Here is a 15,331-nt window from a genome sequence, read left to right on the forward strand (position 1 = left end):
CACCGTTTCAATCCGATCGGTCCTTCGGTTCCATCAAATTCCAAAGGTTTGCAGGCAGTGAATTCTTTGTAGGTGCATCCTACACGATTTCCTGTACTGCTAGATCCAAGGTTATTGTTGGTATGTAGCGCAGCCTGTACTGCGGCTATGTTTGAAGCTAGAAAAGTACGGAATTCCTCTTCATTCATATTCACGGTGTGTCGAGTAGTCGGTGCCATTTCCTTCAAAATAGTTAAATGGATCAAGTTAATCATACAGAATATTAAGAGTAGTTAATAGTATTTCGTAGCATAATATGAACTCATTTATAAAAGCTTTTTCTTCATATTAGCGTTTTATAAGTTTAAATTCGGGTAGTACCTACCCGTTAAGTTCATACTTAGTAGCTAATATACAATTCAACTACTACAATTCTATATGAAAAACTGATTATAATAATATTTCGCGTTCAAACTTTTATACAATATTTTACAAACTTACAATACCGCTTATTTTACATAAAGCATGAAATATAGCACACAATAACTTTGATACAAGATAGTTGTGAAGACAATTCTAGCTAGTACACAAGTCGTTCAGCAAAGGCAATAAAGACACGTAATTCATACGTCCAGAAACAAGTCATGCATTCTGGTTTTACTAGGACTACTTCCCATCCTTGGTCTTGTGCAACATAACCGTTATGGCCGTTGATAAGACAGCGTGTTGTAACGTCATCAAAGGGACGAGGGTTACGTAATGTCCAACAGTCCCGTAATAATCTAAAAACCTCATTTCTTACCCCAATTACCGACTCCGTCACTTGTGGAAACGTTTTGTTTAATAGTTGTAGCCCGATGTTCTTGTTCTCACTTTGGTGAGAAGCGAACATTACTAATCCGTAAGCATAACATGCTTCTTTATGTTGCATGTTAGCCGCTTTTTCTAAATCACGAAGTCCAATATTCGGATATATTGAGTCAAAATAATTTCTTAACCCGTTGCGTAAAATAGCATTTGGGTTCCCCGCAATATATGCGTCAAAGTAAACACATCGTAACTTATGGGTTTCCCAATGTGATATCCCCCATCTTTCAAACGAAAGTCTCTTATAAACCAAGACATTCTTGGAACGTTCTTCGAATGTCTTACAAACTGATCTCGCCTTAAATAGTTGTGCCGAAGAATTCTGGCCGACTCTAGACAAGATTTCATCAATCATGTCTCCGGGTAGGTCTCTTAAAATATTGGGTTGTCTATCCATTTTGTGTTTTTAAACTGTAAAATAGACAAGAGTTAGATTCATAAAAAAAATACTTATTAATACAAGCAATTTTTACATATATCATAAAGCATAAGAACACTATATTCCATATATTACACCACACGAATACAACTATCTTATTCTGACTCGCTCGTTTCTTCTTCTTCGGTTTTGGTTCGTTTTGCCAAGTTTCTAGGGATATATGATGTTCCCCTAATACGAGCCGTCGTTGTCCACATTGGTTTAGAAAAACCTGGTGGTTTAGAGGTTCCCGGGTCATTGTTACAACTTAAGGACTTCGGGGGTTGACGATACATATAAAGTTCATCGGGGTTGGAATTAGATTTCTCTATTTTTATGCCCTTTCCCTTATTATTTTCTTTTGCCTTTTTAAATTCAGTTGGGGTAATTTCTATAACATCATCGGAATTCTCGTCGGAATCCGATTCATCGGAGAATTGGTAATCCTCCCAATATTTTGCTTCCTTGGCGGAAACACCATTGACCATAATTAACTTTGGTCGGTTGGTTGAGGATTTTCTTTTACTTAACCGTTTTATTATTTCCCCCACCGGTTCTATTTCTTCATCCGGTTCCGATTCTTCTTCTGGTTCCGATTCTTCTTCCGGTTCCGACTCTTCTTCCGGTTCCTCTTCGGGAACTTGTGAATCAGTCCACAAATCATTCCAATTTACATTTGACTCTTCATTATTATTAGGTGAGTCAATGGGACTTGTTCTAGAGGTAGACATCTATCACATAATATCAAACACGTTAAGAGATTAATATATCACATAATATTCATATGTTAAAAATATATAGTTTCCAACAAAAATGTTAAGCAATCATTTTTAAAGAAAACACGGTCGAAGTCCAGACTCACTAATGCATCCTAACAAACTCGATAAGACACACTAATGCAAATTTTCTGGTTCTCTAAGACCAACGCTCTGATACCAACTGAAATGTCCCGTTCTTATTGATTAAAAACGTTCCATATTAATTGATTTCGTTGCGAGGTTTTGACCTCTATATGAGACGTTTTTCAAAGACTGCATTCATTTTTAAACAAACCATAACCTTTATTTCATTAATAAAGGTTTAAAAAGCTTTACGTAGATTATCAAATAATGATAATCTAAAATATCCTGTTTACACACGACCATTACATAATGGTTTACAATACAAATATGTTACAACAAAATAAGTTTCTTGAATGCAGTTTTTACACAATATCATACAAGCATGGACTCCAAATCTTGTCCTTATTTAAGTATGCGACAGCGGAAGCTCTTAATAATCACCTGAGAATAAACATGCTTAAAACGTCAACAAAAATGTTGGTGAGTTATAGGTTTAACCTATATATATCAAATCGTAACAATAGACCACAAGATTTCATATTTCAATACACATCCCATACATAGAGATAAAAATCATTCATATGGTGAACACCTGGTAACCGACAATAACAAGATGCATATATAAGAATATCCCCATCATTCCGGGACACCCTTCGGATATGATATAAATTTCGAAGTACTAAAGCATCCGGTACTTTGGATGGGGTTTGTTAGGCCCAATAGATCTATCTTTAGGATTCGCGTCAATTAGGGTGTCTGTTCCCTAATTCTTAGATTACCAGACTTAATAAAAAGGGGCATATTCGATTTCGATAATTTAACCATAGAATGTAGTTTCACGTACTTGTGTCTATTTTGTAAATCATTTATAAAACCTGCATATATTCTCATCCCAAAAATATTAGATTTTAAAAGTGGGACTATAACTCACTTTCACAGATTTTTACTTCGTCGGGAAGTAAGACTTGGCCACTGGTTGATTCACGAACCTATAACAATATATACATATATATCAAAGTATGTTCAAAATATATTTACAACACTTTTAATATATTTTGATGTTTTAAGTTTATTAAGTCAGTTGTCCTCGTTAGTAACCTACAACTAGTTGTCCACAGTTAGATGTACAGAAATAAATCGATAAATATTATCTTGAATCAATCCACGACCCAGTGTATACGTATCTCAGTATTGATCACAACTCAAACTATATATATTTTGGAATCAACCTCAACCCTGTATAGCTAACTCCAACATTCACATATAGAGTGTCTATGGTTGTTCCGAAATATATATAGATGTGTCGACATGATAGGTCGAAACATTGTATACGTGTCTATGGTATCTCAAGATTACATAATATATAATACAAGTTGATTAAGTTATGGTTGGAATAGATTTGTTACCAATTTTCACGTAGCTAAAATGAGAAAAATTATCCAATCTTGTTTTACCCATAACTTCTTCATTTTAAATCCGTTTTGAGTGAATCAAATTGCTATGGTTTCATATTGAACTCTATTTTATGAATCTAAACAAAAAAAGTATAGGTTTCTAGTCGGAAAAATAAGTTACAAGTCGTTTTTGTAAAGGTAGTCATTTCAGTCGAAAGAACGACGTCTAGATGACCATTTTAGAAAACATACTTCCACTTTGAGTTTAACCATAATTTTTGGATATAGTTTCATGTTCATAATAAAAATCATTTTCTCAGAATAACAACTTTTAAATCAAAGTTTATCATAGTTTTTAATTAACTAACCCAAAACAGCCCGCGGTGTTACTACGACGGCGTAAATCCGGTTTTACGGTGTTTTCGTGTTTCCAGGTTTTAAATCATTAAGTTAGCATATCATATAGATATAGAACATGTGTTTAGTTGATTTTAAAAGTCAAGTTAGAAGGATTAACTTTTGTTTGCGAACAAGTTTAGAATTAACTAAACTATGTTCTAGTGATTACAAGTTTAAACCTTCGAATAAGATAGCTTTATATGTATGAATCGAATGATGTTATGAACATCATTACTACCTTAAGTTCCTTGGATGAACCTACTGGAAAAGAGAAAAATGGATCTAGCTTCAATGGATCCTTGGATGGCTCAAAGTTCTTGAAGCAAAATCATGACACGAAAACAAGTTCAAGTAAGATCATCACTTGAAATAAGATTGTTATAGTTATAGAAATTGAACCAAAGTTTGAATATGATTATTACCTTGTATTAGAATGATAACCTACTGTAAGAAACAAAGATTTCTTGAGGTTGGATGATCACCTTACAAGATTGGAAGTGAGCTAGCAAACTTGAAAGTATTCTTGATTTTATGAAACTAGAACTTTTGGAATTTATGAAGAACACTTAGAACTTGAAGATAGAACTTGAGAGAGTTCAATTAGATGAAGAAAATTGAAGAATGAAAGTGTTTGTAGGTGTTTTTGGTCGTTGGTGTATGGATTAGATATAAAGGATATGTAATTTTGTTTTCATGTAAATAAGTCATGAATGATTACTCATATTTTTGTAATCTTATGAGATATTTCATGCTAGTTGCCAAATGATGGTTCCCACATGTGTTAGGTGACTCATATGGGCTGCTAAGAGCTGATCATTGGAGTGTATATACCAATAGTACATACATCTAAAAGCTGTGTATTGTACGAGTACGAATACGGGTGCATACGAGTAGAATTGTTGATGAAACTGAACGAGGATGTAATTGTAAGCATTTTTGTTAAGTAGAAGTATTTTGATAAGTGTATTGAAGTCTTTCAAAAGTGTATAAATACATATTAAAACACTACATGTATATACATTTTAACTGAGTCGTTAAGTCATCGTTAGTCGTTACATGTAAGTGTTGTTTTGAAACCTTTAGGTTAACGATCTTGTTAAATGTTGTTAACCTAATGTTTATAATATCAAATGAGATTTTAAATTATTATATTATCATGATATTATCATGTATGAATATCTCTTAATATGATATATATACATTAAATATCTTTACAACGATAATCGTTACATATATGTCTCGTTTAAAAATCATTAAGTTAGTAGTCTTGTTTTTACATATGTAGTTCATTGTTAATATACTTAATGATATGTTTACTTATCATAGTATCATGTTAACTATATATATATCCATATATATGTCATCATATAGTTTTTTTACAAGTTTTAACGTTCGTGAATCACCGGTCAACTTGGGTAGTCAATTGTCTATATGAAACCTATTTCAATTAATCAAGTCTTAACAAGTTTGATTGCTTAACATGTTGGAAACATTTAATCATGTAAACATCAATCTCAATTAATATATATAAACATGGAAAAGTTCGGGTCACTACATAGGGTGTCTGTTCCCTAATTCTTAGATTACCAGACTTAATAAAAAGGGGCATATTCGATTTCGATAATTCAACCATAGAATGTAGTTTCACGTACTTGTGTCTATTTTGTAAATCATTTATAAAACCTGCATGTATTCTCATCCCAAAAATATTAGATTTTTAAAAGTGGGACTATAACTCACTTTCACAGATTTTTACTTCGTCGGGAAGTAAGACTTGGCCACTGGTTGATTCACGAACCTTAAGTTTCTTGGATAAACCTACTGGAAAAGAGAAAAATGGATCTAGCTTCAACGGATCCTTGGATGGCTCGAAGTTCTTGTATTAGAATAATAACCTACTGTAAGAAACAAAGATTTCTTGAGGTTGGATGATCACCTTACAAGATTGGAAGTGAGCTAGCAAACTTGAAAGTATTCTTGATTTTATGAAACTAGAACTTTTGGAATTTATGAAGAACACTTAGAACTTGAAGATAGAACTTGAGAGAGATCAATTAGATGAAGAAAATTGAAGAATGAAAGTGTTTGTAGGTGTTTTTGGTCGTTGGTGTATGGATTAGATATAAAGGATATGTAATTTTGTTTTCATGTAAATAAGTCATGAATGATTACTCATATTTTTGTAATTTTATGAGATATTTCATGCTAGTTGCCAAATGATGGTTCCCACATGTGTTAGGTGACTCACATGGGCTGCTAAGAGCTGATCATTGGAGTGTATATACCAATAGTACATACATCTAAAAGCTGTGTATTGTACGAGTACGAATACGGGTGCATACGAGTAGAATTGTTGATGAAACTGAACGAGGATGTAATTGTAAGCATTTTTGTTAAGTAGAAGTATTTTGATAAGTGTATTGAAGTCTTTCAAAAGTGTATAAATACATATTAAAACACTACATGTATATACATTTTAACTGAGTCGTTAAGTCATCGTTAGTCGTTACATGTAAGTGTTGTTTTTAAACCTTTAGGTTAACGGTCTTGTTAAATGTTGTTAACCCAATGTTTATAATATCAAATGAGATTTTAAATTATTATATTATCATGATATTATCATGTATGAATATCTCTTAATATGATATATATACATTAAATGTCTTTACAACGATAATCGTTACATATATGTCTCGTTTAAAAATCATTAAGTTAGTAGTCTTGTTTTTACATATGTAGTTCATTGTTAATATACTTAATGATATGTTTACTTATCATAGTATCATGTTAACTATATATATATCCATATATATGTCATCATATAGTTTTTACAAGTTTTAACGTTCGTGAATCACCGGTCAACTTGGGTGGTCAATTGTCTATATGAAACATATTTCAATTAATCAAGTCTTAACAAGTTTGATTGCTTAACATGTTGGAAACATTTAATCATGTAAATATCAATCTCAATTAATATATATAAACATGGAAAAGTTCGGGTCACTACAGTACCTACCCGTTAAATAAATTTCGTCCCGAAATTTTAAGCTGTTGAAGGTGTTGACGAATCTTCTGGAAATAGATGTGGGTATTTCTTCTTCATCTGATCATCACGCTCCCAGGTGAACTCGGGTCCTCTACGAGCATTCCATCGAACCTTAACAATTGGTATCTTGTTTTGCTTAAGTCTTTTAACCTCACGATCCATTATTTCGACGGGTTCTTCGATGAATTGAAGTTTTTCGTTGATTTGGATTTCATCTAACGGAATAGTGAGATCTTCTTTAGCAAAACATTTCTTCAAATTCGAGACGTGGAAAGTGTTATGTACAGCCGCGAGTTGTTGAGGTAACTCAAGTCGGTAAGCTACTGGTCCGACACGATCAATAATCTTGAATGGTCCAATATACCTTGGATTTAATTTCCCTCGTTTACCAAATCAAACAACGCCTTTCCAAGGTGCAACTTTAAGCATGACCATCTCTCCAATTTCAAATTCTATATCTTTTCTTTTAATGTCAGCGTAGCTCTTTTGTCGACTTTGGGCGGTTTTCAACCGTTGTTGAATTTGGATGATCTTCTCGGTAGTTTCTTGTATAATCTCCGGACCCGTAATCTGTCTATCCCCCACTTCACTCCAACAAATCGGAGACCTGCACTTTCTACCATAAAGTGCTTCAAACGGCGCCATCTCAATGCTTGAATGGTAGCTGTTGTTGTAGGAAAATTCTGCTAATGGTAGATGTCGATCCCAACTGTTTCCGAAATCAATAACACATGCTCGTAGCATGTCTTCAAGCGTTTGTATCGTCCTTTCGCTCTGCCCATCAGTTTGTGGATGATAGGCAGTACTCATGTCTAGACGAGTTCCTAATGCTTGCTGTAATGTCTGCCAGAATCTTGAAATAAATCTGCCATCCCTATCAGAGATAATAGAGATTGGTATTCCATGTCTGGAGACGACTTCCTTCAAATACAGTCGTGCTAACTTTTCCATCTTGTCATCTTCTCTTATTGGCAGGAAGTGTGCTGATTTGGTGAGATGATCAACTATTACCCAAATAGTATCAAAACCACTTGCAGTCCTTGGCAATTTAGTGATGAAATCCATGGTAATGTTTTCCCATTTCCACTCCGGGATTTCGGGTTGTTGAAGTAGACCTGATGGTTTCTGATGCTCAGCTTTGACCTTAGAACACGTCAAACATTCTCCTACGTATTTAGCAACATCGGCTTTCATACCCGGCCACCAAAAATGTTTCTTGAGATCCTTGTACATCTTCCCCGTTCCAGGATGTATTGAGTATCTGGTTTTATGAGCTTCTCTAAGTACCATTTCTCTCATATCTCCAAATTTTGGTACCCAAATCCTTTCAGCCCTATACCGGGTTCCGTCTTCCCGAATATTAAGATGCTTCTCCGATCCTTTGGGTATTTCATCCTTTAAATTTCTCTCTTTTAAAACTCCTTGTTGCGCCTCCTTTATTTGAGTAGTAATGTTATTATGAATCATTATATTCATTGATTTTACTCGAATGGGTTCTCTGTCCTTCCTGCTCAAGGCATCGGCTACCACATTTGCCTTCCCCGGGTGGTAACGAATCTCAAAGTCGTAATCATTCAATAATTCAATCCACCTACGCTGCCTCATATTCAGTTGTTTCTGATTAAATATGTGTTGAAGACTTTTGTGGTCAGTATATATAATACTTTTGACCCCATATAAGTAGTGCCTCCAAGTCTTTAATGCAAAAACAACCGCGCCTAATTCTAAATCATGCGTCGTATAATTTTGCTCGTGAATCTTCAATTGTCTAGATGCATAAGCAATCACCTTCGTTCGTTGCATTAATACACAACCGAGACCTTGCTTTGATGCGTCACAATAAATCACAAAATCATCATTCCCTTCAGGCAATGACAATATAGGTGCCGTAGTTAGCTTTTTCTTCAATAACTGAAACGCTTTCTCTTGTTCATCCTTCCATTCAAATTTCTTCCCTTTATGCGTTAATGCAGTCAAGGGTTTTGCTATTCTGGAAAAGTCTTGGATGAACCTTCTGTAGTAACCAGCTAGTCCTAAAAACTGTCGTATGTGTTTCGGAGTTTTCGGGGTTTCCCACTTTTCAACAGTTTCTATCTTTGCCGGATCCACCTTAATACCTTCTTTGTTCACTATGTGACCGAGGAATTGAACTTCTTCCAACCAAAATGCACACTTTGAAAACTTAGCGTACAATTCTTCCTTCCTCAATACTTCTAACACCTTTCTCAAATGTTCACCGTGTTCTTGGTCATTCTTTGAGTAAATAAGTATGTCATCAATGAAAACAATGACAAACTTGTCAAGGTATGGTCCACACACTCGGTTCATAAGGTCCATGAACACAGCTGGTGCATTAGTTAAACCAGACGGCATGACCATAAACTCGTAATGACCGTAACGTGTTCTGAAAGCGGTCTTTGGAATATCATCTTCTTTCACCCGCATTTGATGATACCCGGAACGTAAGTCAATCTTTGAATAAACAGACGAGCCTTGTAGTTGATCAAATAAGTCATCGATTCTCGGTAGTGGGTAGCGGTTCTTGATGGTAAGTTTGTTCAACTCTCGGTAGTCGATACACAACCTGAATGTACCATCTTTCTTCTTGACAAACAAAACAGGAGCTCCCCACGGTGATGTGCTTGGTCGAATGAAACCACGCTCTAAAAGTTCTTGTAATTGGCTTTGTAGTTCTTTCATCTCGCTGGGTGCGAGTCTGTAAGGAGCACGAGCTATTGGTGCAGCTCCTGGTACAAGATCTATTTGAAATTCAATGGATCGATGTGGGGGTAATCCCGGTAATTCTTTCGGAAATACATCAGGAAATTCTTTTGCGACGGGAACATCATTGATGCTCTTTTCTTCAGTTTGTACTTTCTCGACGTGTGCTAGAACAGCATAGCAACCTTTTCTTATTAGTTTTTGTGCCTTCAAATTACTAATAAGATGTAGCTTCGTGTTGCCCTTTTCTCCGTACACCATTAAGGGTTTTCCTTTTTCTCGTATAATGCGAATTGCATTTTTGTAACAAACGATCTCCGCTTTCACTTCTTTCAACCAGTCCATACCGATTATCACATCAAAACTCCCTAACTCTACTGGTATCAAATCAATCTTAAATGTTTCGCTAACCAGTTTAATTTCTCGATTCCGACATATATTATCTGCTGAAATTAATTTACCATTTGCTAATTCGAGTAAAAATTTACTATCCAAAGGCGTCAATGGACAACTTAATTTAGCACAAAAATCTCTACTCATATAGCTTCTATCCGCACCCGAATCAAATAAAACGTAAGCAGATTTATTGTCAATAAGAAACGTACCCGTAACAAGCTCCGGGTCTTCCTGTGCCTCTGCCGCATTAATATTGAAAACTCTTCCACGGCCTTGTCCATTCGTGTTCTCCTGGTTCGGGCAATCTCTAATAATGTGGCCCAGTTTTCCACATTTATAACAAACTACATTGGCATAACTTGCTCCGACACTACTTGCTCCGCCATTACTCGTTCCGACACCATTTGTTCCTTTCGTTCTATTAACCCCTGGTCCGTAGACCTCACACTTCGCCGCGCTATGACCATTTCTTTTACACTTGTTGCAAAATTTGGTGCAGAACCCCGAGTGATTCTTTTCACACCTTTGGCATAGCTGTTTCTGATTGTTGTTGTTGTTGCGGTTATTATTGTTGTTGGGATGATTGTTGTAGTTGCTGTTGTTGTTGTTGTTGTTGTTGTTGTTGTTGGGCCGTTTGTTGTAGTTGCGATTGATGTTGCGATTATTGGGATAATTGTTGCGATTATTGTTGTAATTACTGTTGTTGTTGTATTGGTGATTCTTATCACCGTTTTCCTCCCACTTTCTTTTGACTTGCTTCACATTGGCCTCTTCAGCAGTCTGTTCTTTAATTCTTTCTTCAATCTGGTTCACGAGTTTGTGAGCCATTCTACATGCCTGTTGTATGGAGGCGGGCTCGTGTGAACTTATATCTTCTTGGATTCTTTCCGGTAATCCTTTCACAAACGCGTCGATCTTCTCTTCCTCATCTTCGAATGCTCCCGGACACAATAGGCACAATTCTGTGAATCGTCTTTCGTACGTGGTAATATCAAATCCTTGGGTTCGTAACCCTCTAAGTTCTGTCTTGAGCTTATTGACCTCGGTTCTGGGACGGTACTTCTCGTTCATCAAGTGCTTGAATGCTGACCACGGTAGTGCGTACGCATCGTCTTGTCCCACTTGCTCTAGATAGGTATTCCACCATGTTAACGCAGAACCTGTGAAGGTATGCGTAGCGTACTTTACTTTGTCCTCTTCAGTACACTTACTTATGGCAAACACCGATTCGACCTTCTCGGTCCACCGTTTCAATCCGATCGGTCCTTCGGTTCCATCAAATTCCAAAGGTTTGCAGGCAGTGAATTCTTTGTAGGTGCATCCTACACGATTTCCTGTACTGCTAGATCCAAGGTTATTGTTGGTATGTAGTGCAGCCTGTACTGCGGCTATGTTTGAAGCTAGAAAAGTACGGAATTCCTCTTCATTCATATTCACGGTGTGTCGAGTAGTCGGTGCCATTTCCTTCAAAATAGTTAAATGGAACAAGTTAATCATACAGAATATTAAGAGTAGTTAATAGTATTTCGTAGCATAATATGAACTCATTTATAAAAGCTTTTTCTTCATATTAGCGTTTTATAAGTTTAAATTCGGGTAGTACCTACCCGTTAAGTTCATACTTAGTAGCTAATATACAATTCAACTACTACAATTCTATATGAAAAACTGATTATAATAATATTTCGCGTTCAAACTTTTATACAATATTTTACAAACTTACAATACCGCTTATTTTACATAAAGCATGAAATATAGCACACAATAACTTTGATACAAGATAGTTGTGAAGATAATTCTAGCTAGTACACAAGTCGTTCAGCAAAGGCAATAAAGACACGTAATTCATACGTCCAGAAACAAGTCATGCATTCTGGTTTTACTAGGACTACTTCCCATCCTTGGTCTTGTGCAACATAACCGTTATGGCCGTTGATAAGACAGCGTGTTGTAACGTCGTCAAAGGGACGAGGGCTACGTAATGTCCAACAGTCCCGTAATAATCTAAAAACCTCATTTCTTACCCCAATTACCGACTCCGTCACTTGTGGAAACGTTTTGTTTAATAGTTGTAGCCCGATGTTCTTGTTCTCACTTTGGTGAGAAGCGAACATTACTAATCCGTAAGCATAACATGCTTCTTTATGTTGCATGTTCCGCTTTTTCTAAATCACGAAGTCCAATATTCGGATATATTGAGTCAAAATAATTTCTTAACCCGTTGCGTAAAATAGCATTTGGGTTCCCCGCAATATATGCGTCAAAGTAAACACATCGTAACTTATGGGTTTCCCAATGTGATATCCCCCATCTTTCAAACGAAAGTCTCTTATAAACCAAGACATTCTTGGAACGTTCTTCGAATGTCTTACAAACTGATCTCGCCTTAAATAGTTGTGCCGAGGAATTCTGGCCGACTCTAGACAAGATTTCATCAATCATGTCTCCGGGTAGGTCTCTTAAAATATTGGGTTGTCTATCCATTTTGTGTTTTTAAACTGTAAAACAGACAAGAGTTAGATTCATAAAAAATACTTATTAATACAAGCAATTTTTACATATATCATAAAGCATACGAACACTATATTACATATATTACACCACACGAATACAACTATCTTATTCCGACTCGCTCGTTTCTTCTTCTTCGGTTTTGTTTCGTTTTGCCAAGTTTCTAGGGATGTATGATGTTCCCCTAATACGAGCCGTCGTTATCCACATTGGTTTAGAAAAACCTGGTGGTTTAGAGGTTCCCGGGTCATTGTTACAACTTAAGGACTTCGGGGGTTGACGATACATATAAAGTTCATCGGGGTTGGAATTAGATTTCTCTATTTTTATGCCCTTTCCCTTATTATTTTCTTTTGCCTTTTTAAATTCAGTTGGGGTAATTTCTATAACATCATCGGAATTCTCGTCGGAATTCGATTCATCGGAGAATTGGTAATCCTCCCAATATTTTGCTTCCTTGGCGGAAACACCATTGACCATAATTAATCTTGGTCGGTTGGTTGAGGATTTTCTTTTACTTAACCGTTTTATTATTTCCCCCACCGGTTCTATTTCTTCATCCGGTTCCGATTCTTCTTCCGGTTCCGATTCTTCTTCCGGTTCCGACTCTTCTTCCGGTTCCTCTTCGGGAACTTGTGAATCAGTCCACGAATCATTCCAATTTACATTTGACTCTTCATTATTATTAGGTGAGTCAATGGGACTTGTTCTAGAGGTAGACATCTATCACATAATATCAAACGCGTTAAGAGATTAATATATCACATAATATTCACATGTTAAAAATATATAGTTTCCAACAAAATTTGTTAAGCAATCATTTTTCAAGTAAACACGGTCGAAGTCCAGACTCACTAATGCATCCTAACACACTCGATAAGACACACTAATGAAAAATTCTGGTTCTCTAAGACCAACGCTCGGATACCAACTGAAATGTCCCGTTCTTATTGATTAAAAACGTTCCATATTAATTGATTTCGTTGCGAGGTTTTGACCTCTATATGAGACGTTTTTCAAAGACTGCATTCATTTTTAAAACAAACCATAACCTTTATTTCATAAATAAAGGTTTAAAAAGCTTTACGTAGATTATCAAATAATGATAATCTAAAATATCCTGTTTACACACGACCATTACATAATGGTTTACAATACAAATATGTTACAACAAAATAAGTTTCTTGAATGCAGTTTTTACACAAAATATCATACAAGCATGGACTCCAAATCTCGTCCTTATTTAAGTATGTGACAGCGGAAGCTCCTAATAATCACCTGAGAATAAACATGCTTAAAACGTCAACAAAAATGTTGGTGAGTTATAGGTTTAACCTATATATATCAAATCATAATAATAGACCACAAGATTTCATATTTCAATACACATCCCATACATAGAGATAAAAATCATTCATATGGTGAACACCTGGTAACCGACATTAACAAGATGCATATATAAGAATATCCCCATCATTCCGGGACACCCTTCGGATATGATATAAATTTCGAAGTACTAAAGCATCCGGTACTTTGGATGGGGTTTGTTAGGCCCAATAGATCTATCTTTAGGATTCGCGTCAATTAGGGTGTCTGTTCCCTAATTCTTAGATTACCAGACTTAATAAAAAGGGGCATATTCGATTTCGATAATTCAACCATAGAATGTAGTTTCACGTACTTGTGTCTATTTTGTAAATCATTTATAAAACCTGCATGTATTCTCATCCCAAAAATATTAGATTTTTAAAAGTGGGACTATAACTCACTTTCACAGATTTTTACTTCGTCGGGAAGTAAGACTTGGCCACTGGTTGATTCACGAACCTTAAGTTTCTTGGATAAACCTACTGGAAAAGAGAAAAATGGATCTAGCTTCAACGGATCCTTGGATGGCTCGAAGTTCTTGTATTAGAATAATAACCTACTGTAAGAAACAAAGATTTCTTGAGGTTGGATGATCACCTTACAAGATTGGAAGTGAGCTAGCAAACTTGAAAGTATTCTTGATTTTATGAAACTAGAACTTTTGGAATTTATGAAGAACACTTAGAACTTGAAGATAGAACTTGAGAGAGATCAATTAGATGAAGAAAATTGAAGAATGAAAGTGTTTGTAGGTGTTTTTGGTCGTTGGTGTATGGATTAGATATAGAGGATATGTAATTTTGTTTTCATGTAAATAAGTCATGAATGATTACTCATATTTTTGTTATTTTATGAGATATTTCATGCTAGTTGCCAAATGATGGTTCCCACATGTGTTAGGTGACTCACATGGGCTGCTAAGAGCTGATCATTGGAGTGTATATACCAATAGTACATACATCTAAAAGCTGTGTATTGTACGAGTACGAATACGGGTGCATACGAGTAGAATTGTTGATGAAACTGAACGAGGATGTAATTGTAAGCATTTTTGTTAAGTAGAAGTATTTTGATAAGTGTATTGAAGTCTTTCAAAAGTGTATAAATACATATTAAAACACTACATGTATATACATTTTAACTGAGTCGTTAAGTCATCGTTAGTCGTTACATGTAAGTGTTGTTTTTAAACCTTTAGGTTAACGGTCTTGGTAAATGTTGTTAACCCAATGTTTATAATATCAAATGAGATTTTAAATTATTATATTATCATGATATTATCATGTATGAATATCTCTTAATATGATATATATACATTAAATGTCTTTACAACGATAATCGTTACATATATGTCTCGTTTAAAAATCATTAAGTTAGTAGTCTTGTTTTT

This window comes from Rutidosis leptorrhynchoides, chromosome 3, assembly GCF_046630445.1.
Source record: "Rutidosis leptorrhynchoides isolate AG116_Rl617_1_P2 chromosome 3, CSIRO_AGI_Rlap_v1, whole genome shotgun sequence".
Lineage (NCBI taxonomy): Eukaryota > Viridiplantae > Streptophyta > Magnoliopsida > Asterales > Asteraceae > Rutidosis > Rutidosis leptorrhynchoides.